This window comes from Suncus etruscus, chromosome 1, assembly GCF_024139225.1.
Source record: "Suncus etruscus isolate mSunEtr1 chromosome 1, mSunEtr1.pri.cur, whole genome shotgun sequence".
NCBI lineage: Eukaryota > Metazoa > Chordata > Mammalia > Eulipotyphla > Soricidae > Suncus > Suncus etruscus.
Window position 1 is genome coordinate 125431087 of NC_064848.1, and position 26502 is coordinate 125457588.

General features: G+C 39.3%; 2 protein-coding genes across 3 annotated transcripts in view; both read left to right on the top strand.

The window, feature by feature from the left end:
• MET (MET proto-oncogene, receptor tyrosine kinase) overlaps positions 1-26502 on the top strand; it is an 811679-nt gene that overhangs the window by 655238 nt on the left and 129939 nt on the right. Inside the window, exon 1 of one of the 2 annotated variants that reach the window (XM_049771029.1) lies at positions 21270-21484. The exons of the other annotated variant lie outside the window; for it this stretch is intronic. The gene's annotated coding sequence lies outside the window, so the exon portion shown is untranslated. Of the gene's footprint in view, positions 1-21269; positions 21485-26502 lie in introns of those variants that run through there. 2 annotated transcript variants of the gene reach the window in all.
• The window catches only part of CAPZA2 (capping actin protein of muscle Z-line subunit alpha 2), a 468908-nt gene that overhangs the window by 181438 nt on the left and 260968 nt on the right, over positions 1-26502 (top strand). The window lies entirely within an intron of this gene.

Below are 26502 nucleotides of genomic sequence, written 5' to 3' on the forward strand. Positions count from 1 at the left end.
ACCAAGCAACTTGGCTGATCCAATTTTGTATAGTGAGGCAAGTTCTTCTGAATAAACAATATCTGGAAACCAAATCTCCTACCTCTCCCTGCCTATAATGACATTTTCTCATTTTCTTTGCTTTCATGCCTTCTGATACACAAGTAAAATACAGAAAAGAACACAAATGTTATGTTAATAATCATTGACTTGTGGTCTTACATACACAAATATCGGGGCTAGTTATGATCATGATAGGATATGCTAAATTGAAAGTATGAACTGCCACTGGGAACAAAAACCAAACAGATCAACTTGAAGCCTTCCTGCCCAGATTATAGGACAGGATGAGGAAGAGAGGAGTCTGATAGCATCAGACCTGGTACTTCCTAGTTTGCCATCAAAAATCATTGCCTATGCTACCAGAGATACCAATAATGTTTTCTCATTTTCCTATAGGAATAAGAAACACCAAAGTCCTCTTTTGCCAATTGTACATAAGAGATGAAAACAAGAAAAATGCTTCATAGAGCATGACTACTTTTCTAGTTCAATTGTTGGTTACCAATGACATGATGGTACCTGTCTGAAAACTATTTCTGAACTTAAAACTTTGCCCTCTCTCAGGGCTGAATCAGAAGGAGAAAAGCAACCCAAATACTCATTCAAGAGTTCTAGACAAGATTACCTGCTTCCTCTGCCTGCCACATACACTCATTCAGGTCCTTGCCCATGCCTGTCTTTCCAATCGTTAATGAGTCAATTACAACTATGAGGTACCATTTCACACTTCAGATATTGGCATACATCACAAAGAATGAGAACAAGAGCAGTGTTGGCGGGGATGTGGAAAGAAAGGAACTCTTATTCACTGGTGGGAATGCCATCTAATACAACCTTTATGGAAAGCAATATGGAGATTCCCCCCAAAACTGGAAATTGAGCTCCCATACTATCCAGCTATACCACTCCTAGGAATATACCCTAGGAACACAAAAATACAAAAATATCTTCTTCCTTACACCTATATTAATTGCAGCACTATTTACTATAGCAAGACTCTGGAAACAAGCAAGATGCCCCTCAACAGATGAATGGCTAAAGAAACTGTGGTACATATGCACAATGGAATATTATGCAGCTGTCAGAAGAGATGAAGTCATGAAATTTTCCTATTCATGGATGTACATGGAATCTATTATGCTGAGTGAAATAAGTCAGGGAGAGAGAGAAAGATGCCGAATGGTCTCACTCATTTATGGGTTTTAAGAAAAATGAAAGACAGTTTTGCAATAATTTTTAAAGACAAAAGAGAGGAGGGCTAGAAGTTCCAGCTCACCTCATGAAGCTCACCACAAAGAGTGATGAGCTTAGTTAGAGAAATAACTACATTGAGAACTATCCTAACAATGAGAATGTATGAGGGAAATAGAAAGCCTGTGTAGAGTACAGGCAGGGGTGGGGTGGGGAGGAGGGAGAATTGGGACATTGGTGATGGGAATTCTGCACTGGTGATGGGGGGTGTTCTTACATGACAGAAACCCAACCACAATCATATTTGTAATCAAGGTGTTTAAATAAAATACTGTTTTAAAAAATTAGTCAATTACATCAGAAGTTATGTTTGCAGCTGCTTTTAAAACAAAAGGTTGTATCCTACTTCACCCAAAAAAAAAAAAAAAAAAGCAATAGGAAGAACTTCTCTCCCTGTCATAATCTGCCCTGGTCTTCCTTTCCTTTTTTTTTTTTTTTTTTTTTTTTTTTTTTAAATCCAGAATTTTCCCTGAAGTGTATTTGCAGATCTCAGCTTCAACCATTACATAATACTGTTTATTACATGCTCATAATTTTGACATCTGAAATGCATCTTTTTTTTTTTTTTTTACCCATCACCAGTGCAATATTCCCATCACCAATGTCCCAAGTCTCCCTCCTCCCCACCCGACCCCCGCCTGTACTCTAAACAGGTTCTCAATTTCCCTCATACATTCTCATTATTAGGACAGTTCAAAATGTAGTTATTTATCCAACTAAACTCATCACTCTTTGTGATGAGCTTCCTGAGGTGAGCTGGAACTTCCAGCTCTTTTCTCTTTTGTGTCTGAAAGTTATTATTGCAAGAATGTCTTTCATTTTTCTTAAAACCCATAAATGTGTGAGACCATTCTGCGTTTTTCTCTCTCTCTCTGACTTATTTCACTCAGCATAATAGATTCCGTGTACATCCATGTATAGGAAAATTTCATGACTTCATCTCTCCTGACAGCTGCATAATATTCCATTGTGTATATGTACCACAGTTTCTTTAGCCATTCGTCTGTTGAAGGGCATCTTGGTTGTTTCCAGAGTCTTGCTATGGTAAATAGAGCTGCAATGAATATAGGTGTAATGAAGGGGTTTTTGTATTGTATTTTTGTGTTCCTAGGGTATATTCCTAGGAGTGGTATAGCTGGATCGTATGGGAGCTCGATTTCCAGTTTTTGGAGGAATCTCCATATCGCTTTCCATAAAGGTTGAACTAGACGGCATTCCCACCAGCAGTGGATAAGAGTTCCTTTCTCCCCACATCCCCGCCAACACTGTTTATTCTCATTCTTTGTGATGTGTGCCATTCTCTGGGGTGTGAGGTGGTATCTCATCGTTGTTTTGATTTGCATCTCCCTGATGATTAGTGATGTGGAGCACTTTTTCATGTGTCTTTTGGCCATCTGTATTTCTTCTTTGTCAAAGTGTCTGTTCATTTCTTCTCCCCATTTTTTGATGGGGTTAGATGTTTTTTTCTTGTAAAGTTCTGTCAGTGCCTTGTATATTTTGGAGATTAGCCCCTTATCTGATGGGTATTGGGTGAATAGTTTCTCCCACTCAGTGGGTGGCTCTTGTATCTTGGGCACTATTTCCTTTGAGGTGCAGAAGCTTCTCAGCTTAATATATTCCCATCTGTTAATTTCTGCTTTCACTTGCTTGGAGAGTGCAGTTTCTTCCTTGAAGATGCCTTTAGCCTCAATGTCCTGGAGTGTTTTACCTACGTATTGTTCTATATATCTTATGGTTTTGGGGCTGATATCGAGGTCTTTAATCCATTTGGATTTTACCTTCGTACATGATGTTAGCTGGGGGTCTAAGTTCAATTTTTTGCAAGTGGCTACCCAGTTTTGCCAACACCACTTGTTGAAGAGGCTTTCTTTGTTCCATTTAGGATTTTTTGCTCCTTTATCAAAAATTAGATGATTGTATGTCTGGGGAACATTCTCTGAGTATTCAAGCTTATTCCACTGATCTGAGGGCCTGTCTTTATTCCAATACCATGCTGTTTTGATAACTATTGCTTTGTAGTAAAGTTTAAAGTTGGGGAAAGTAATTCCTCCCATATTCTTTTTCCCAATGATTGCTTTAGCTATTCGAGGGTGTTTATTGTTCCAAATAAATTTCAAAAGTGCCTGGTCCACTTCTTTGAAGAATGTCATGGGTATCTTTAGGGGGATCGCATTAAATCTGTACAGTGCTTTGGGGAGTATTGCCATTTTAATGATGTTAATCCTGCCAATCCATGAGCAGGGTATATGCTTCCATTTCCGCGTGTCCTCTCTTATTTCTTGGAGCAGAGTTTTATAGTTTTCCTTGTATAGGTCCTTCACATTTTTAGTCAAGTTGATTCCAAGATATTTGAGTTTGTGTGACACTATAGTGAATGGAGTTGTTTTCTTAATGTCCATTTCTTCCTTATTAGTATTGGTGTATAGGAAGGCCATTGATTTTTGTGTGTTAATTTTGTAGCCTGCCACCTTGCTATATGAGCCTATTGTTTCTAGAAGCTTTTTGATAGAGTCTTTGGGGTTTTCTAAGTAGAGTATCATGTCATCTGCAAACAGTGAGAGCTTGACTTCTTCCTTTCCTATCTGGATTCCCTTGATATCCTTTTCTTGCCTAATCGCTATAGCGAGTACTTCCAGTGCTATGTTGAATAGGAGTGGTGAGAGAGGACAGCCTTGTCTTGTGCCAGAATTTAGAGGAAAGGCTTTCAGTTTTTCTCCATTGAGGACAATATTTGCCTCTGGCTTGTGGTAGATGGCCTTAACTATATTGAGAAAGGTTCCCTCCATTCCCATCTTGCTGAGAGTTTTGATCAAGAATGGGTGTTGGACCTTGTCAAATGCTTTCTCTGCGTCGATTGATATGATCATGTGATTTTTATTTTTCTTGCTGTTGATGTTGTGTATTATGTTGATAGATTTACGGATGTTAAACCAGCCTTGCATTCCTGGAATGAAACCTACTTGATCGTAGTGGATGATCTTCTTAATGAGGCATTGAATCCTATTTGCCAGGATTTTGTTGAAGATCTTTGCATCTGCATTCATCAGCGATATTGGTCTGTAATTTTCTTTTTTCGTAGCATCTCTGTCTGGTTTAGGTATCAAGGTAATGTTGGCTTCATAAAAGCTATTTGGAAGTTTTCCTGTTTTTTCAATTTCATGAAAGAGTCTTGCCAGGATTGGTAGTAGTTCCTCTTGAAAGGTTTGAAAGAATTCATTAGTAAATCCATCTGGGCCTGGGCTTTTGTTTTTGGGCAGACATTTGATTACTTTCTTAATTTCCTCAATAGTAATGGGTGTGTTTAGATATGCTACATCCTCTTCATTCAATCGTGGAAGATTATAAGATTCCAAAAATTTATCCATTTCTGCCAGGTTTTCATTTTTAGTGGCATAGAGTTTCTCAAAGTAGTTTCTGATTACCCTTTGAATCTCTACCATATCAGTAGTGATCTCTCCTTTTTCATTCCTAATACGAGTTATCAAGTTTCTCTCTCTTTCTTTCTTTGTTAGTTTTGCCAGTGGTCTATCAATCTTGTTTATTTTTTCAAAGAACCAACTTCTGCTTTCGTTGATCTTTTGGATGGTTTTTCTGGTTTCCACTTCATTGATTTCTGCTCTCAGCTTTGTTATTTCCTTCTGCCTCCCTATTTTTGGATCCTTTTGTTGAGCACTTTCTAATTCTATGAGCTGCGTCATTAAGCTATTCAGGTATGCCCCTTCTTCTTTCCTGATGTGTGCTTGCAAAGCTATAAATTTTCCTCTCAGTACTGCTTTTGCTGTGTCCCATAGGTTCTGATAAATTGTTTCTCCATTGTCATTTGTTTTCAGGAAGGTTTTGATTTCCTCTTTGATTTCATCTCGGACCCACTGATTATTCAGTATGAGGCTATTTAACTTCCAGGTGTTAAAATTTTTCTTCTGTGTCCCTTTGTAGTTTATATATAATTTCAGGGCTTTGTGGTCAGCAAAGGCAGCCTGCAAAATTTCTATCCTCTTGATATTATGGAGATATGTTTTGTGTGCTAACATGTAGTCTATGATAAGCTCAACAGAAACAACTTAAGAATCATTGGAGTCCCAGAGACTCAGGAAGAAAATCTCCGGGAAGAATCAACAGTCAAGAACATCATTAAAGAGAAACTACCAGAGATAATGAATACATGTGATCAAATCCTGCATGCCCGAAGAGTGCCAACTAATGGTATAATAAAATCAGAAGACATATCATACATTGCTCTATGCAAAAACCAAAATTGATAACTACAGAAGACTGACTTTGACAAACATGGACTGGGCAGAACCTATAGAGGGACCAATAAGAATGATACTACTTTAGGCCTCGACCTAGGACTCATACAAAAAACAAGATCTCTAATTCCAAAGATCTGACTTTGACAACTAAGATGGAGCAGAACTTCTAGAACCATGTTGAAAGATTCTATCCTCGGCTTTGTCCTAGGATCTGAGCAAAAACCAAGACCACTAGTTACAGAAGACTGATTAACAACAGTGATGGAACAGAACTTCAACCACAAAGAAAAACTCTCTCCTATTCTTCATCCTATGACCTACACAAATACCAAAATCTTCAGCTACAGAGGTCTGATGTTATCATCCACAACTGAGCAGAAAGTTTCCTGGCACTATAAAAAGACATTGGGGTGTGAAAATGAGCATGTGTGAAACCTGTAGATGTTCCCATGGCAGTATGCTTCAAAGGCGGGGAAACTTGGTATCTCTAAGGCCAAGAATTCCCTTTCTAATATCCCCCAATACTTACTGTGCCTCTGCAAAACAAAACAAAACCAAAAAAACCACAACTATTTTTAAGTAGTTGCTGGCTTGGTTTTTTGTTTGTTTGATTTTTTGTTTTTTGTTTTTTGATTTGGGTATTTGACTGTTTTTGTTGTCATTTGCTTTGTTTTGGTTTTGGTTTTTAGTTTGCTAGTTTTGGTTCTTTGTTTTTGGGCATTTTTGTAGCTACTGCTTTGTTGTTTTTTGTTTTTGTCTTGTTTTGTTACCTTTTTCTTCTTTTTTCTTTTTTTCTTCTAAATTGATATTTATAACACCTAGATGAACTCCTCCTAGTGTTTTTTTGTTTCTTTTTTGTTTTGTTTTGCTTTTCTCTTTTCCCTTTTCTTTCCTTATATCTTCAACAGAACCACATTACTGGAACCATCTTTTTCAGTCTCATAATTTGAGGGGGGGAAATGGATGATACCAGGACCAAACAGTAATATGAACATTTAGTGGAAATAAAAATATGCTCAGACATGAACACCAAACCCAAAGTCAACGACAACAGAATCGATACCTAATCTACAACAAGCTGTATAAATAGGGACCAGTTATACTAGCATTGTGGGGGTGTAAAGGGGGGAGATATGGGATGCATCTGGGAACAGGGGTGGAGGGCTGACAACACTGGTGGTGGAAATGCCCCTCATTCATTGTCACTATGTGTCTTAAAGATTATTTTGAAAGATTTGTAATTCACTTTGGCCACAATAAAAATTAAGAAAAAAAAATCCTCCTAGAAAGGGAACTCTCATTCACTATTGGTGAAATGTCAACTGGTCCAGCATTTTTGGAAAACAAAAACTAGAAATTGAGATCCCAGGTAATCCAAAAATACTGTGAGAATGTACCCTAGAAGTCCAAAAATACAATGCAGGAAAGGCATATGCACTCCTGTGCTGATTGTGAATAGCAACATCCTGGCTATTCAGAATAGCCAGAATCTGAAAACAATGGAAGTGCCAAGAACAGTTGAGTGGAAAAAGGGATTGTGGTATATCTGTATACAATGGAATACTATGTTGCTATTAGGAAAAATAAAGCCATGAAACTTGCTTATGCTAAGTGAAATGAGTTAGAGGAAGAAGGATAAAGAGAATTATCACACTGATTGGTGGAATATATAGTAAAAAAAAAAAAGATACCCAAAGGCAATAGGCATGAGAGCCAGCAGGACTGGCTCATGGTAGGATGCTTGCCACAAAGAGTGAAAGAGCAGCAGTTAGGGCAAAGAAGGATCCATTATGATGATGACAGTTGGAAATTATCATTCTGGACAAGCACTAGGTGCTGAGGTAAAGTGATATGCATAACAACCTTTCAGTAATAATATTGCAAAACTACAGTACTTGTAAGGGAAAAGGGGCAAAAGACGAAGAGAGATACAAAGAGAGAGATTGAGAAACAGAAGAAAAATGTCATAGAGACAGGTAGGAGTGGGAAGGGCAGAGAAGAACTGAGGACATTGGGGTGGGAAATGTACATTGGTGAAGGAATGAGCATTGGAAAAAATTATATGACTGAAACACAATAATGAACAATTTTGTAACTATCTCACAGTGATTCAAAACTTATTAATTGAAAATAACAATATCCTGCATACTCTCCCTTTAAATACAAAAAGATCAACATTCTGCAGTTGTGATAATTATCAGGCCAAGAGAAACACAGACTTTCAAAATCAAAACAATTGCAAGTGCTAAAAGTTGTAGTGCCAAACACAGCGTTTTAAGGATTCAGCAGGAAAATACACATTGGCTGTAGGTTTTAAAGAGGCTTTGGGAGCTAGGGAAAATAATACAAGAGCTAGGGTTCATTCTTTACCTACACCTAATCCAGCACAATTGCTGCTGGCACTGTAGGAATTCGTGAATATTGCCTGGTGTAGCCAGCTGTGACTCTGGAAGCACTGCCCAAGGGGGGTTTTGGTTATCCCTGATGCCACAGTGCCTGATGTGCACCACATCAACACCTTCTCAGACCCCATCACTAAACTATGGTGAGCTTGACTGAGAATCACTGGAAGAATTTCCAGGGCCCCGAAAGTCTGTATGGGAGGCCAAGGAAAAAAAATCAATTTGAGACACATTAACCGGGGGCAAGCCAGTGTCTGAAAGAAGAAAAGAAATAAAGAGGAGAGAAGAAAAAATCTCTGCCAGAGAGGCAGGCAGGGGGGAAATCAGGAGGGAAACTGGGGACATTGGTAAAGAGAAATATGTACTGTTGGAGGGTGTTGTACATTGTATGACTAAAACTCAATCATGAACAACTCTGTAACTGTATCTCATGGTGAATCAATTAAAGAATTTATTTATTTACTTTTAAATATTTATTTAAGAAACCATGATTACAAGCATGTTTGTAGTTGAGTTTCAGTCATAAACAAATACCCCCTTCACCAATGCAATATTCCCACCACCAATGCCCTCCCTCCTCCCCTACCCCTGCCTGTATTTGTGACAGGCATTCTACTTCTCTCACTCTTTAACATTGTCATGTTAGTTGTTAGTGTGATTATTTCCCTAACAGCATTCACCACTCTTTGTGATGAGCTTTAAATTGAGAGCCAGTCCTTCAGGCCCTCCCAGCCCTTAACTCTATTGTCTCTGGGCCTTATTACAGTAATGTCTTAAATATTTCTTAAAACCCAAAGATGACTGAGACTACATGATATTAAAAATAAATAAAATTTAGGGCCAGAGAGATAGCATAGAGGTAAGGCATTTGCCTTGCATGCAGAAGAATGGTGGTTCGAATCCCAGCATCCCATATGGTCCCCTGAGCCTGCCAGGAGCGATTTCTGAGCGTAGAGCCAGGAGTAAGCCCTGAGTACTGCTGGATGTGACCTAAAAAACCAATAAATAAACAAATAAATAAATAAAATTTAAAAAATTAATCAGTCAATAAAAATAAGTTGTAACTATAAGCTTTAGATGAAACAGAATCACTATGAATGAAAGGAAGAAGGAATTTATAAGAATTCATACTTATACAATTATGGGAAGAGTCAGAAAGACAAACATTGGAAAAAATGTGAATAAAGGGATACAGAAAATTCCCAACCAGTTGAAACTCACAAGAAGCTCTGGATACAGCGGATTCTGCTGTTGGAGTGGGATGCCATCAAGCACCTGGCTGTTGGAAGGGTGTGGTTTCTTGTGGTATCCCTTCCCCCAACTTCCTGTTTATCCCACCTGAATGGTCAGGCACACCCACACCTGGGAGAGGTCTGAGGTTGGAAATAAAAATATAAGGTGTTACATGGGGAGAAGGGGAGGCAGAAAGGCAGCAAGGAAGTAAGGGGATCTGCTGAAAGGGAGACAGAGGTAGAGAGAGCCAGAAAAGGAGCACACAAGAAGCGTCATAAAGGTTATTTGATTCAGTTTGTGCACCAACTCAAATGCACATAGTCTCCAGTCCTCTTCTGCCTTCTGCTGGAGGGGACAGTGCTTCAGCTCAGTCCACAAATCGCAGCTGAACTGAACTGTATGCAACTAAACTACCCACAATATTCTGCACTTTGTATGAGACCGACAGCAGTGATTGATATCTGCGAACTCAGTGGTAATGACAATATCTCTGCTGACACCCTCACATCAGATACAGCTGAAGCTCTGTTTGGACATACAGTTGAGGAGGAGGAGGAATCCAGTTTTGAAGGATTTTAACCTTTGGGATTTAGCTTGATTGCCTGTTAAGCTGTTTTCTGCACTTTATTTAAAATTTTAAAGTTATTGTTGCTAGTTTACAGATTTTCTTTAGCAATAAATATTGAAAACGCATTTAATCTACTGATTCCTCAATTATTGTAATTTTGGGGTATATATTTTTATTTTTGAAATTTACCAGTGGTTGCTATATTTTCTACCTTGGCTTATACTTCAATCACTAAGTTTTCCCAGTTTGTAGGGTAAAACTGGGAGGTCGGCTTATACTCGAGTATAATGGTATTTAGCTGCTACTACTCTTCTCCAGACCCTCCAGCAGAAGGGGTAAAGGCGCCGAGAAAGGCCTCATCCAGACACTAGGACTTCAGACTTTATATTTTATATTAAAACAAGTTTCTCCCTGATGCCAACAATAGGACTGCGTGAAAAATAAAACTGTATTGGCACTACAGACAATAACTTGGATTGAATAAACTAGTTTGCCTGGAGCCTAGAGTTGGTCTTATGCCAGGAAACTTCAGGGGTAGTGGTCTCCTTGTATTTAGACCAAGGCTATTCCTTTCTATGACCTCCATATTTTGGTGGGCCTATGCAAACAATATTTGCCACTCTAACACCGTTTTTACTGTGCCCTTTTGACTAACCCTTAAAAAAAACTCTTAAACTTTTGATGTTAACTTAAACTAATATGTATGTGCATGAATATATAAAAATACTATGCCTTCAAAGTTAAGGAGTCACATAAATCTCATGGCTTTAGGTTGCTTTGTGTACTGCTAAGAAATGTTATAATGTACTACAATCTGGGGACTTATGGACAAAGTAATTGTACATGGGTTCTGCCCTTATTTTTCTTAATATTTTTTTGACTGTAAGTTCAATATTTAGGCATCAGCAAGGGGATTTCTTCTGAGAACTCTGTTTATGGGCGATTGTTCTTTCACTGTAACTTTACCTTGTCCTCTTTGCATCATTGTTCTCATAATTAAAAATAAAAAAATAAAAAAATAAACAGTTTCTCAGAACTGCATCACTGTGAATTGATAGTAAAGTGCTCAGCAGTGTCACTTCTGGTGAACAAGCCCAAACTCAAAGGTGGAGAGCTGGAGAAGCAGTATAGCAGATCAGGCACTTGCCTAACAACAGATCCAGATTCAATCTCCAGAATCTGAGCTCTGCGGGCAGTGATCCCTGAGCAAGGAGGACAGTTAGGGCCCCAAAACAAAAATTACAAAAGAATAAACAAACTAGAAACTAATGGCCCTTCTGTGCATACTTTGCATTACACCTACAGCAACAATGACCTTCAGAATAATACCAGCTGCTTCTCTTACAAGTCCTAGAACACAAGTCGCTTCCTGTTGGACCAGTCCCCATCATGGAAAAGAAGAATCTGAAAAACCGAGTTCTCAATACAACCAAGTAGAATAGAACAATACAGCACACTGAAATGCATTTTCTTTCATTTTTTTATTAGCCGTGCTTAAGGGTTCCAGGACCACTGGGGAATATTTAGCCTGGCTGTGGGATCTGTCAGTTCAGTGTTCAGGCGGAGATACTCCCAGGGCTACAATCAGAAATGCTAGGGTGGGGTGGGAGGCATGTCTTGCATGTGTATGAAAGGAATGTGCTCTAAGACTTGAACCCCAGCCCCTGTACCACTGGAATTGTGCTTCAACAAATGTGCATAGAAACAACACTAAAATGAATATATCTGTGTGTTCTAGTCTTCCTTTTAACAACAGTCAGAAATTCATAGCAACCTTTCTGCCCCAGACAGTTTTGATTCCCTCTGCTTCTCACTGTTCTACACCCTGGGTATCTATTTATTAAACTTTCCTCGCTGTCCTGCACCCGGGATTGTCTCATCAAATTTCATCTTTGTTCCTCTGAATTAAAAATAAAAATTCCTTCCCTCTTTGCTACCTTTTCACCCTACTCCAAACTTTCCATTAACAAAATGATCTTTTCTAAGTGAAAAATTTATATTTCTTTACTTAAAACCCACAGTGACTCCTTAGCAGTAAGACTTTCTATCTTAGTGTAGCATAAGCATCCCTCATATTCTAATCCACACCTACATTTTTAGTCTCATTTCCTGACCACTCCCAAACACATTGGGCCCCAACTGTTCCCAACTGCCTGCAGAATTTTGAATATATGATTATTTCAATCTGTGTGTTTCTTTTCCCTGCTAAAAATTCATTTCCTCACCAAAGGTCCCTCGCAAAATCACCTGGCATAGCTCTGTTCCCCTTTTAAGATGTGACTGAATGTGGTCTCGCGGTAGTGTCTTCCATGTTCTCTCACCTAATCTCCACACTGCAACTAACTTATGACCCTCTGCTAGCATGGTCAGCACTTACTACATCTGATTTTGCTTTTCTGCTCTAGACTATGAGCCCCTCACTAGTAAGTGACAACATGCATTCAGCTTTTTAAAGTCCTAAGCACTCAACTGTACCTGGCACAACAGGAGCTCAATAAAGTCTTGATTAATCAGGGCTGGGAGGATATTAATTAGATAATTAATCAGTTAATTGGGTCTGGAAGGATAATACCAGAGTTAAGGTATTTGTCTTTCATGTAACCAACTCCAATTTTATCCCTGATATCAATTAGGGTCCCCTTAGCACTATTAGAATGATCCCTTAGTATGAGCCAGAGCTAAGCCCTAAGCACCAGTGGGTGTGGCCCAACCTCTCCCAAGAGGTGCTATATATTACAAAATATATAAAATATATGTTTACATGTAGTATACAAAATATATATTTAATTATTTTATTTCATATTTATAACTGTTTCCATATTCCATAAAAATTATATGTAAATTCATTATAAATATAATTTTAGGTCTGGGGAGGTAGCTCAAAGAGGTAGAGCATGCATACATGAAGCCCCAGGTTTGATCATTTACATTGCATAGCCCCTGGGTACCACCAATGTAGCCCTGGTAGTTCTTGAGTACCGAATCATTGGGCAGAGATGTCAGTAATGGCCTTTATGAGCACCACTAGGGAGGGAGGTCTAAATTAGAGGCAGAGATATGATTCAGTGGTAGAACATTGCATCTGTGAAACCCTAGGTTTGATCCCCTGAGTGGTCAAACAAATTTGAAACTAAAATGTTAAATATGTACATGTTTATATTTAGAAAAATTATGACTTTGGAAGTAATCTATGATCACTGTAAATGTCCAAATACTAAAGTTAAGTATAAATCTTAAAATAGGCTTAAGTTAAATGATCTTACTGATAAATCAATAAGATTATTTCTAAATATGAGTTTCTCTGGAGTTATTTCAATGTGCTCCTGACCTGTTATTTGAATAGAAAACAAAGGAAACATCTGGTTTTCCTTAACTTTGGGTGACAAATGTGTTGTTAACAGTAGCAATGGGAGAGCCAACAGTATTTGATAATACCTCTAACATGGGAACTAGGGCCAGAACAGATGGCCTGAAGATTCAAGGGAGAGCTTTAAAAAGATGCCTTTCCTAATTCAGGTTACATACTCCTTGAAAGTTCCTTCAATGTAAGCAGGAAAGTTCTCAAATAAGTTTATTGGCTTTGACATCTCTGCCTAGAGGCTAATTTGCTACTGATCTCAGGGGTAGTTTGATTGCATTTTGGTTTTCAAAGTGATCCAGAAAGGAATGTTTATAATAGACTCAAATCTGGAAGTCGAAAAGAGTTTGCATCACTACTGACTTTATGAGCCTGACCCTTGACTAGTCACTGTTGTTCCCTGCTCTTATGTTTTTAATTTCTTACTGGCAAAACTAGGTTAATCCAGAGTTGGACACCAATTAAAAGCAACTATATTTAAACTCTGAGCATGTCAAAAAGTCAAAATCTGTCTAGTGAAAAAGTATTTAACTATTATACTTACGATGTATTAGTTGTACGTGGTAGTTACATTACTTCATTAAAAATCTTTCAAGTTTTCTATCATTTTTCTTTGGAGTCACCCCTCACTCCTCAGGGGCTACTTCTAACTCTGTATTTTTTTCATAGTTAATGGTTCATATATATGCAAGAAAAATGTTTTAATCCCTGTAATTCTTTTCAACCTTCTACCATAATTTTTTTTCAGTTGCACTATGACTCTTATCTGTTCATGCTTAAACTGTTAAATCATATAACAATTTTCTTTTTAATTTACTTTTCCTCTCACCAAATATCCTCTTCCCAAATTTATTATTAAATGGGTTGGAACAGGAACTAAAACTTATTTAATTTGGACAGAACAGTAGTTAATAAGACATATATGCTGGAGTCCTTATTTCTTCTAATATAGTTTTTCCCTTGTATAAAATTAATTCTTAGTTATGTTTGCTTTACAAAAACTTGTTTCAGTCAAATATTTTTTTGCTACTTTTTAAATAGTGCTTTTTCAATCCCTAGAATTATTTTTATAGTTGACAAAAAGGGATACACAGGGCTAAGTGCCAAAGTACTTAACAAATTCATGGGAAAGACTTAGTTAATGGGAAAAACCCTAGAATTACAGTAATTACACAAACACACACATTCACATACACATTTTTTTGTTCTAGGACTTTATCTAGCTGTAAAAGATCTTACTCCTGGTTTTGAGCTAAGGATCACAACAAGTTGTACTTGGGGAACCATATGTGGTCCTGGAGATCAAATGGAGTTTGCCATGTGCAAGGTATGCACCTTAACCCCAGAACTATCTCTCCAGCCCTTCAACATTTTTTTTTTGATGGCTGAACATGAAGATGTTTCGTGAACATTCCTGGCAGTGCTTAGAGGGCTATTTGGTGTGGGGGAACATAATACAGGTCAGCTGCATGCAAGGCAAGTGCCTTACTCACTGTAGTATCTCTCTAGCCACACGCACACAATTTTAATAGGTCACCCATAAAAAGATATCAGCAAAAAACACATTTATATTTTTGATACTTTTCTTGTATTTTGTTTGGGGGATACACCTGGTGGTGCTTGTGTGCTCCACATTCTGTGTTCATATCTCCCACATAAAAATCATGCCCTCAGCCCTTGGAGAATCTGTCAGCCCATCTTAGTGTATTAATTCCCCCAAGTAGGCTGATCCTTTTATTTTATGTTAGTGCCAAATGATTTAATAGAATTTAGAGATGTTACCTGAGAAGCAATGTAATTTCCATGCTGCATAAAGGTCAAAATTTTTCTAAACATTTTCTTTATCCAAATTCTTTGACCAATTTAAAATCTTTGGCCAAGATAAAGGAGAAGGGAGAAGAAGAATGTGAAGGGGAGGTAAGAGAAAGGAAAATGGAAAGAGAGGAAAAGAAAGGAAGGAACAAGTGAATGAATGAATAAAGGAAGGAAGGAAGGAAGGAAGGAAGGAAGGAAGGAAGGAAGGAAGGAAGGAAGGAAGGAAGGAAGGAAGGAAGGAAGGAAGGAAGGAAGGAAGGAGGGAGGGAGGGAGGGAGGGAGGGAGGGAGGGAGGGAGGGAGGGAGGAAGGAAGGAAGGAAGGAAGGAAGGAAGGAAGGAAGGAAGGAAGGAAGGAAGGAAGGAAGGAAGGAAATTAACATAGCTTTAAAAGGGGTCATACTGACAGGTTAAAAACTGTAAGGGCAATATTGTCGAGCTTTGTACAAGTCTTTTTCTTTATTCTCCATTTTCTGAGAGTAAAGACTCTCCAAAGAATGTTTCTTAGGACTCGACTCATCTGGTGCTTCTACTTCTATCTCACATTCCTTAGGTTCCCAAAGGAGAGAGTTCAGGGGATGTGAAAACAGAAATACCAGGAAAAGCCGTCCAGTATTTGTTTACACCAGGAGCTGTGAACCTCTGCAACTCTCACTTCTAGGCTACCCTGACTGTATGCTTACCTATTAAGTATGAAATACCACCTGTTTAGTTTTCTACTTTATTTTATTGGTGATGTATACCTGGCAGTGCTCAGGGATTACTCCTAGTTATGTGCTCAGGGTCACACCTAGTCATGCTTATGGAACCATATGTTGTACTAGAGATCACACTGAGGTTGGCCACATGCAAACAAATATCTCATCTTTTCGGGCCCCTCTGAAACATTTTATCAGTGTATAATAAAGATGGTGTCAACCCCTTGAGTCTGCTCTACAACCTGCAGTCCCCACAAGTCAAAAAAACAAAGGATGTTTTTTGAGAAAATATATAGGCGATTTTGTGGGCAAAAACAGAAAGAGAAATTAGAAAAAAATCTTAAGTTGGGGGGGGGAATCTTAAGTTCTGCTATTCTACACTAAGTAATGGCATCACACACACATCCATAAGAACTGGGGACAGTTTATACTAGCAATGGAAACTGCACGAATGCAATAAAAGGCAGATTTAAGAAAGATGTGTGCTCTTGGAAAAATTACATGGTTTCCCAGAGCTTATTTCTCTCAATGTAAACTGAGGAAAAGCAGAACGTAGAGTTTGGTTATGAGAACACGGGTAAACCTCAAACACACAACTCACACTGACTAAATTAAAGCTCAATACCTAATACGTATTATCCCTTTGTTGATTCTAAGAGTGAGCTAATAAGCTGGATGTATAAATAAACCAAATCACTAAGAAATGAAGTACCCTGTTAGAAATGTAATTTATATATAATTTTTCTCTCCAGCTTCCTAGGCCTACTGATTAAAAGTGTGATATGTGCAGTGTCAAGAATCTAGCAGTCTAATACATGTCCTCAATATTTAATATGCTCAGCAATATTTTTAGATAACTTAACATTCTATGCTTTATTTTTAGAAAACTCAGCCACAAGAAAATGGCCAATATCAATTGACATAAAAGACATTCCTATTGACAGTATCCCATTCTTTAAAGCAAATTTTCTGGGGCCAAAGACATAGCTCAACAAACTGAGTGCATGCTTTACAAAAAAAAAAAAACAAAAAAAAAAAACCTAGGTTCAACCTCTGGCATTGTCTGGTCCCCAGAGCACCTCGAGGAGCAATTTCGGAGCACAAAGTCATACTACAACACTGGTTGTGGCCCCCAAACCAACCAAAAACATTTTTTAATTTTCTCAAATGAAATTCTCTATAAAATTAATTTTAGGGAAAATTATTACTGATGACATTGAAAGGAAAAAGGGCATTTTATCAGTTTGGTTTTGTTCTGACTTTCTACACAAATTTTCACAATCTTCAATATTTTACTGCAACTCAAAAATGCTCAACACCAACTTGCATTTTCCTAAAAAAAAAAATGATTTGAGGAACCAATACATGAATTATTCTTCAGTTATGGTGTCATTTTCCGCAGGGAGAAAATAAGGGTGATGGAAAACTAGGGTGATGGTGATGGTGATAAGGTAAGGGAATTGGGGGAACAACAGAAGAGAGAATGAATCTCAGAACAAATGCTCAAATCACATCTACGGAACAAAATGCCCCCAAGCGCTAGGCTTGGTACATTATGAGAATCAGAACAGATAATACATGTGTGAACTAGAGAACATGTGTTCTGGCCACAACAATGAACACTTTGCCCCCTTCTCTCCCCTTGTTTGTTGTGATGATGTGGTGTTATATAGCTTAGTTGTGTTGCTCACACATTTGACTGTAGTGCTTGATGGAAAAGGGGGACTTAAGTTGTGGGACTCGCACAGTGCTCTCAGGGGAGGGTTAGTTTATTCATCATACTCTAGCTGTATTCCTTATTAATAATCAGTGAGTTTAACCTCAGTGCTTACACATATTTTTAATTGTAACCCCAATATTTGTTAAGGTGGGGTGTGAGAGTCAAAAACTTAGTCGTGGAGATCATGTATTCTTGTGGCATCAGAGGTCCTTAAGAGCAGAGCTAGTCGAACTGCACATTTAGCCCATGTGTGGCACCAGAGATCAAACATCTGACCTTTCACATGTAAGGCAAGCACATTTAGTCACCAAACCACTCCCTGGATCCTGTGATTCAAACTTTTAAACTTAATTCTGTGGTCCTATGATACATTTCTATTGGCCCATCTCTCTGAAAATTATCAGCCTAAAGCCCCTATTCTAAGATTGCCTTGATTTTTTTTTCAGAAATAGTAAACTGAGGGAAGTTCAGAGATGGATATTTTGAGTGTTAATGGAGAGGAGAAAAACTTGGGGTATATTTAGAACAGGATGCTGCTGTTCCTCTCCCTCCAGACCCTGGCTTCCATTAGAGCCTATCTCTGGGTAAAGAAATGGAATCCTGTTTACAGGTTAGTACTTTGTGTTATCAACAAGTATTTGGATAAGACTAGCTCAGGCCTTTACACTTAAATTTTACGAGACACTTTTCATGGGATTTATTTGAAACTCATTTTCATCCTCACAACCTTACATCCTTATTGTTTTACAGATAACGCAGAAAATTAAAGCAATTACTCTATAGTTAGTTTCTAGCACTTAGATTATTTCGGATGGAAACCAATACTATCTGATTTAAACCACACTCTTTTTTTTTTATGGTTTTTGGGTCACACCCGGCAGTGCTCAGGGGTTATTCCTGGCTCCAGGCTCAGAAATTGCTCCTGGCAGGCACGGGGGACCATATGGGACGCTGGGATTCGAACCGATGACCTCTTGCATGAAAGGCAAACGCCTTACCTCCATGCTATCTCTCCAGCCCAAACCACACTCTTAATATATCTATGATGCTAAACTTTAGTCTTAAGAAATCTTGCTCCCATATGTAGAATATATCCATTTTTAATACTTTTGGCTGTGGAGAACAAACTACTTGCTAACAGTATCCAGAAAAATTATTTTTCCACTTAATAAATCTGGATCAAGTGCGTACTGTTCATTGGTGCTGTTCATAGCAATATCCAAGTCAAACTCTCTCCTATGATCCCAAGAACCAGTAGTTCACTTGGTATCATAGATGAAATCCATAAAGAAATAAGATCAGCTTGTTAGGTGCCTTTCTTTAATTAGGATATTTTGTACTATCCCAGAAGATGCCAACAGACTTTGGTTAATCTTATTGACAGAGTGATTTCAGATATTCGTGTTTGTTGCAAAGGAGTCTGGGAAAGTAATTTTTCTCTTTTCCAGTTCCAAGAGAGAGGAGTGAAAGCAAGGGAATATGTGTTTGAGAAATGAAGAAGGCAAAGGAGTAAATATCTGGTTGGAAACAGGTCAGAGGCAGTCACCTGTATTTTTGGTAGGAAAATACCAATAGAACTTCATTACAAAGTGTGTCACCAAAGTCCTGAAGTCAAGTCGAGTTCTACAACAAAATTCCTACAAAACCAAAATTGCACTATAGAACCCTTATTGCCTGTTTAAAGTATCTGTTTCTCTTCATTTTCAAAACTGTGAAATTACTTCAAAACCTTTTTCTAATCAAACCTATCTGGGAGGTATAGAAAAATTAATTAGTTGATATACACCCAGTCAATACTTTCAATGATACTATTTTTAATTGAGTCATTTTTATAAAATGTTATCCTCTTATTTGGCACTAATAAATAAAAAAATTATTTGTTGGAGTTTCAGATTGGATTGAGATCTACCTAGGAAACCTAAGAAACTTCAGTGCTCAGAATTTATTAATGAATTATTTGTATGTATATTTTATTTTCCAACTTGTAATGACTTTTCTGGGTCATTCTACCCCTTTACTTGCCATTTTTTTTCTTTTATATTTTTATCATGATGCACAAACTCAGAAAACCTGTTAAGGAACTACATAAGGCAATCTAAAATTCCTGTTAACATATTGCTATGGAAACCAGGAAATAGAAGCAGCACTCTAATCATTCCTTTAGACAGCTAAGGGTAAGTGGTGTGTGTGTGTGTGTGTGTGTGTGTGTGTAAGTGGTGTGTGTGTATGTGTGTGTGTCTTGTGTTTAAAACTCAGTAGTTTATTCGCCTTTCATTAAAAGCTTGTGCTAAAACCCCAAATCTTTAACTGACCTATTTATAAGCAGACCCATTTCATTGTTCAATTGTGCCACGTGCTAACAAGAAGTCAGTAAGGTTGCATTGTTTACTTAACCTTGCCAGGCCAAGGTCTCTTGGTAGGGTATGAAGAACACCTGACTGGCACTTGAGACTTGAATTTTTACCTTTTTATTAAGCAGCTGAGGGACCCTCTTGAGAACTTTCATAGACTCAGTTTTCTTAGCTGCAGTATGGTTCAGTGCAGGGCCCACCTAGTATGTCACTGGAATGATTTATTTTTTTTTTCCCACAAAATGGGGGGAAAAAATCACAAAATCATTTGAGGCCCAAAATTGTTCTGTGAGAATTTGGGTAAAGCATCTGGTACCTACAACCTCTTGAGGGAAATGGTTTCTAGTCTTAATTTGTTTTTATTTTTCACACTGGAAGAAAAAAAAAAACTACTTTTTTTGCAACTGTATTTTGTTTCCTGACCATCAATAATCAATCACTGTATAGTATCTGGCAAGCCTGTTTGAAAACTAGTGAGCCTTATGGCAAAATTGTTCTTTAGCTCTTATTTCAAGATTACTATCAAATGTTATACACATAGGGAACATAAAGTCTACTGCCACAATCTTAATACAAGTAAATCACCCCATCTTCAAAAAAAAAAAAAGCTTAAAAAATAATATTTCCACATTCAAGAATTAAACTTTGGTACTGGTTTTGCTTTCTGTTTGTTTTCTGTTTGTTTGTTTGTTTTAATGCTTGCCTATTAGTCTGAGCGAGAGAGACAGACAGACTTCCCTATAAACTCCTGTGGTTCTTCCTTTCTAATCCGATTTATTTCAGCAAGGGATAGTCCTTGTCTCATAAAATTTTGGGGACAATCCGTCCATCCACTCCCTCCTCCTTCTGACAATGAATTCCTTGTCTGTGCAGTCCCCAAATCTCTCTCCGCGAGGGTGCGTGCCAAAGACCAGGTAGAGACTGAGCTCAGCCTCGCGCCTCTTCTTTCTGCACGGGTCCCGCTCCGAGTGCGCAAGGTTGCACGGAAGGTGCGCGTCGAAGGCGCACGCGGAGGGTGTGCAAGGTGGGTCCACGCGGCACGAATGGGGCCGGGGCGCGTGGGAGCCCTCGAGCTACGATGGGGTGGGGGGGTGCACGGAGTGTGCCCTGGGGGTGCGCCCGGGGGTGCGCGCTTGCGGCTGGAGCTGGCCGGAGCGCCAGGAGGGGGAGACTCAGCCTCGCTTATCTCGCGCGGTGCAAACTGCGAACTGCCCGGGCTGGGCTGGGGGAGGTGTCGGAGCTCGGCCGGGGCAGCAAACTTCGGCCCCTCCAAAGTTTCACCTGGTCCTGGCAGGCTTGGGCAAGGACGGGGAGGAAGCGCGTAGCCCGGCGCAGCCCTGGGCGCGCGGGCTGCAGGAAGGGCGGGCAGGGGCGAGGCTCCCCCCAGCGCCGGGTGGTTTCGTCCCCACCTCTGCGGGCCTCGGGTGGGCGGGCGGGCGGCGGACACGTGCTGGGGCGGGCGGCCGGGCACTCGCGTCCTGCCTGCCCCGACGCGCCCGGCGGGCGGCGCGCTCCGAACCAACCCGCGTCTGAGTCAGCGGCCCGGCCGTGCGCGGGAGCGCAAAGGCGGGGAGAGGGGAAGCGCTGCGGGCAGGCGGGGCGCTGGGCTCGGCCGGGCCGCGCGGTGCAGGTGACTCCCCGGAGCCACCCCGATCGCTTTGTGAAGCCGATGCGCTCGGAGCCCCTGGGAGGGCGCGAGGCTGACGCGGGGCGACAGCTGACTTGCAGCCAGGAGGAGCGCGCGGGTGGTCCCGGTGGCAGCTGACTTCGCGGGTTCCCGGGCACCCGCTGCAAGGTAAAAAAAAAACAAGAAAAAAAGAAAAACTCCAACACCCCTCTTGCATCCTTTTTCTCGCCCCTCTGCTTCTGCTTTCTTTGTTCCCCCGATTGTTGTAGCTGGAGGGGTGTGAGGGGAAGCAAGAACCTGTGAAAGTGGAGAGGTTTTTTTTTTTGGGGGGGGGGCTCCTGGAATTGACCAAGGGGCACGGTGTAAAGGGGAAGGTAGCTTTTAGTTTTCGGGGTTTGCTCTGACAGCCACCTGTATGACTCGGGAGGAAAAGGGGTGCCCTCGGGGTGGGGGAGGCATGACTCTTTAGGGCCAGACAAGTTTCAGTCTCAGATCTGACTCAGCCCGTGCAAAGGAGACCCGATTTCTGGGTTCCAGGCGGGCTAGACTGTGTAGCCCTGGCGATTGTTTTTCCGCATTTCCCAGTCCTGCTTTCTTGCGGGGTGCAAGGATCCTTGCAAGGGGCAGGTGTTTCTGCCAAGGTTGGAATTCTTCATTTCTGTTCAAGACACAAGGCTGTGCGATCCATCATTTCCAGTCGCACCTTATCTCTCTTCCCCGGGCTCAGTGCAGGACATCTGTCTTATTAGGTGAAATAGATACGAACCAGAGGTTGGGCAGTCTGACTTTTACCGGTACTGACCCAGTAATTAAAACACCAACTATTTGGCAATGCAGAAGGAACTCCAGAGTCGCGTCTTCTTTTCCTTGCATTTCATACCTTTAATATATAAAGCCATTTATTCACTTGGCATTTAGAGAGGGTTCCAGTGACTCACGCTTGAGGAGGTGTCCAGTGTAGTCTACCTTCTCTCATTTTTATGTTCAAAGGCGGCTGGAGCAGAATGAAATATTGTCAACTCTCTTAGGCAAAATAATCAGGATACTTTAATTGCCGAGGTAAGATGGTCAATAAATATGAGAGGATTGTAAAACTGACATTTGAGAGAATATAGACTATCTGGACGCTCTCCTGAATTTTAAAAAGATTGTTCACATTTTACAGAGTTGTGTGGTGGTTTATTCTGACATTTCCAGCAGCCACTTATGTGCATATTGCTATGCAAATGGATTCAGAAAAAAACATTATTTTTCTTTACTGCGAAACTGTTATCGCTGACTAATGGATTTTTTTCTGCGTGAAGATGATCTAAAAATGATGTATACCGTGTTTTTCTGTGTTACTGGGACATAAATTGTACCATCTATATAATCTAAGTAGCAAGTGGATTATTAACAGGTACATAGCTTTCCTTTCATGCTCTGGTTCTTATTGGTCTTTGTTTTGAAAATGTAAGCTTTCATAATGGGCCAGAAGTGAGGATTCTCAGAGCCACTCACAGCTTGTATGTTTGCAGTGTATTCAATGTTCATTCTCTTTGAATTGCTTTACATTTTATTTTTCCTAAGAATCTCTTGTAGTATCAAAGCCTATAGTTAATAACCTAAATATACTTTTAATTTAATAATATAGAATAATGGCATATGGCAGGTGATTTGCTCAATAATTCTTTTTCAAAGATCTCTTTGTTCTTAATACACAGTACGAGAGTTTACATTCAGTGTCTACTAAGTGCCTTGAGAATTAGAGGATGAGATTTCTCAGAATGATAAAAATGTAAGACTACACACAGCTAGTACCTAGCAAGTTGCAATACTAGTATTTTTCTGACTTTTAAGAAAAGAAAGAAAAGACACAAGCTATTTTTTAAGGACTGGAAGAAGTATCTTAACAAGCTAGCATACATACTTGGTATGGATGTGGCCCCCAAAACTTAGTAGTTAGTGACCCCAGAGCATCTTACAAGAAGGAGCCCTGATATCACTAGGTTGGCCCTCAAACCAGAAAATAATAGTTGTTAAGACTATGTGTGGAGTTGGAGCAATAATATAATTGGTAAGGTGTTTGCCTTGCATGTTGCCAACCTAGGTTCAATCCCAGCATCCCATATGATCTTCTGAGCCCGCCAGAAGTGATTCCTGAGTGCAGAGCAAGGAGTGACTTCTAAGCTTGGCCAAGTGTGACCCAAAATAAACAAAAAAAGGAATATGGATCTTGAAATTTTTAATTATTTTTTAATTTTAGACTGGGCTAGATAGATGGTGCACAATACATGTAAAATATCAGCTTCCTTAGCTAAAGTTATAAAATAGAACCTTCCAAGTTAAATACAGTTTGAAAAATATAATTTTAGAGGTTTAGATTGGGAAATACATATAAAATATCAACTTCCTTAGCTAATAATGTAGGAAGTTTACCAAGGTAAAATACGGTCCAGAATACTGTTAGTCTAATTTTCCGTTCTAGAATGTAGTCCTCTCCAAATCGAGTAACAGAAAGGCCTACCCTGGCTTTAGGACACAGTCTTTCTCATAGTGGCTAAACCAATGCTTGTGATGACACAGACTTTCCAATTTCATGATTTCTTCCTTGCTGTCGTTAGACTTAATGATTCTCTCCAGAACCATCTATGCTGTTACCCCCACCATCCCCTTGTATTTTCCTAGGGCTTCTGTGTTTGTTTATGAGATATTTGATTTCCTGATTGTGCTGCCTGAAGGAGAGAAAATATATGGAAACTCGGGGGCCTGGGAGCTAACCTCCTTTTCCTCCTGGATATATGTTGAGATTGTTACTGATACTGGGCCCTCAGGACACAGTTCATTCACTCTTGGACTTCACTCAGTGGAAAGTAGTCACTTCCAAGGAATAGAGGATGCATACACTGAATTTAGATTCATTTGATGTTTAGTCTTAACAGAATTGCTTTCGGGCCTATGTTCGCCCCACCAAAAACTAGGTAAGAACTCTTTCTTGAATATAGCTTCGTTGAATATCAGTGTTTGGTTTTAGAAGAATTTTTTTTAGATAAGAAGTGAAATCTCTGACCTGGAACAACACATATGAAATAGACAATGCATTATTATTGAGGGGATATCACATGAAAAAAAAATGACATAAGAAATTACTGTGTTTCTGTCAATACATAATTATGTAACTATTGAACATCATGATGATTGTAGCTACAAGGAAGCACATAGTGGTGATGAAGATTAGGGACTGCTAAGGATTGGAGAAGGTTGTGTAAAGACCAAAACAATTCAGTGTGGAATCAGAGAAGACCTTACTTTAAAAATAACCTTTACAAAGTTCCACCAGGCTCAAGAACTGCTGGGTCTAGCCATTGGTAGTAGTGTTCTTCACAACAACTAAACATGTAAGTTGTAGTTATGAAGTGACCAAAATGTTTTTGAAAAATCTAATGATTTTAAAGGCCTTCACATTTTCAAGGCACTTCAGAAAATACCATCTTTCTGATACTGCTACAATCATATCAGATAGACGAGGATAAAAGCATATTTATAGCATCTCCATATACTAGAAAAGCAGATTGTGCTTGAGAATATCCTCGTGATTTTCCCCACAGCAACATGGAGACCTCTGCCTTGGCTGATATGAAAGTTAAGTATTTGAAGTATGTTCCACTGAGGCATAGGTTGTATGCTCAGATTAGAGATAAATGATGACAAGCATTTCTAATCTCTGGAGTTGTCCTCACCTTCTCTTTTCCTTCTCTTTTTCCACTGAAGCATACTAAGTAGGGACTCCATTCTTATGTGTGGGGTGTTTTGCTCCTGTTATCAGATTAAGAACTGTGAGTAATTTTATAATCTATCCTTCTATCAGAAAGCCCATTCTCAGATATCGCTTCAGCTGTGTTTAACAGTTTAGTATAGTCCCCATAGGATTTGTTTCAATAAAAACATCCAGTCAAATCTGATTACTTTGCTTTCCCAGGGACAAAATGAAAAAGTTTTTATATGCTGTAAAATGTAATTGAGAGAAAACTCACCTGTGTGTTTGTCAAAGCAGAAATGGTAGCATAATGAAAATTTTCAAAAGCAGTTCACTGGCTAATTGCATACCCAGGTTGGCATATTTCTTTTGTGAATGTGTAAATTTTTACAGGTATGTTTATGCAGGTTACTCATGTTATTTTTAATCCTTGTGAAAAATTATGCAGCTACAGTTTCCAGATAAATTAGATAAGAATCTATGGGGTCATATAAATTATCTAATGATGCACTTCCACTTATATAACAAAGGACTATTATGAAATATGGTCATATCAGTTATGGAGTGTGGTCAGAAAATGATGGATTTTAGTGATGCCATATTTCTTTATTCTGAATATGATTGAGAATTTGGTCATTCAGATCATTTGTGAAGCACCTATCAGGTATAATCATAGACTAGTAATGCAGTAGAAAAGAAACAAAATCTCTCACCCCATTACATATTAACAAAGACAAACAATACATAAATACATAACTATTGAACATCATGATGATTGTAGCTACAAGGAAGCACAAAGTGGTGATGAAAATTAGGGACTGCTGAGGATCGGAGAAGGTTGGGTAAAGACCAAAACAATTCAGTGTGGAATCAGAGAAGATCTTACTAAGAAAATCTCTCCCCTAACCTTTGACCTAAGACTTACACAAATACCAAGATCTCTAGCTATAGAGGCCTGATGTTATCATCCACAACTAAGTGGAAAGTTTTCTGGCACCATAAAAAGAATTTGAGATGCGAAAATGAACGTGTATGGAGCCTGTAGTAGTTCCCATGGCAGTATGCTTCAAGGGCGGAGAAACCCTGTATCTCTTAGGCCAAGGAACTTCTCCAATTTCCCCCAATACTTACTGTGCCTATGCAAAGAGAGAGAGAGAGAGAGAGAGAGAAGAAGAGGAGGAGGAAGAAGTGGAGGAGGAGGAGGAGAGGAGAAGGAGAAGAAGGAGGAGGAGAAGGAGAAGGAGTAGGAGAAGGAGGAGGAGGAGGAGGAGGAGAAGGAGGAGAAGGAGGAGGAGGAGGAAGAGAAGGAGGAGGAGGAGAAGGAGAAGGAGAAGGAGAAGGAGAAGGAGGAGGAGGAGGAGGAGGAGGAGAAGAAGGAGAAGGAGAAGAAGAAGAAGAAGAAGAAGAAGAAGAAGAAGAAGAAGAAGAAGAAGAAGAAGAAGAAGAAGAA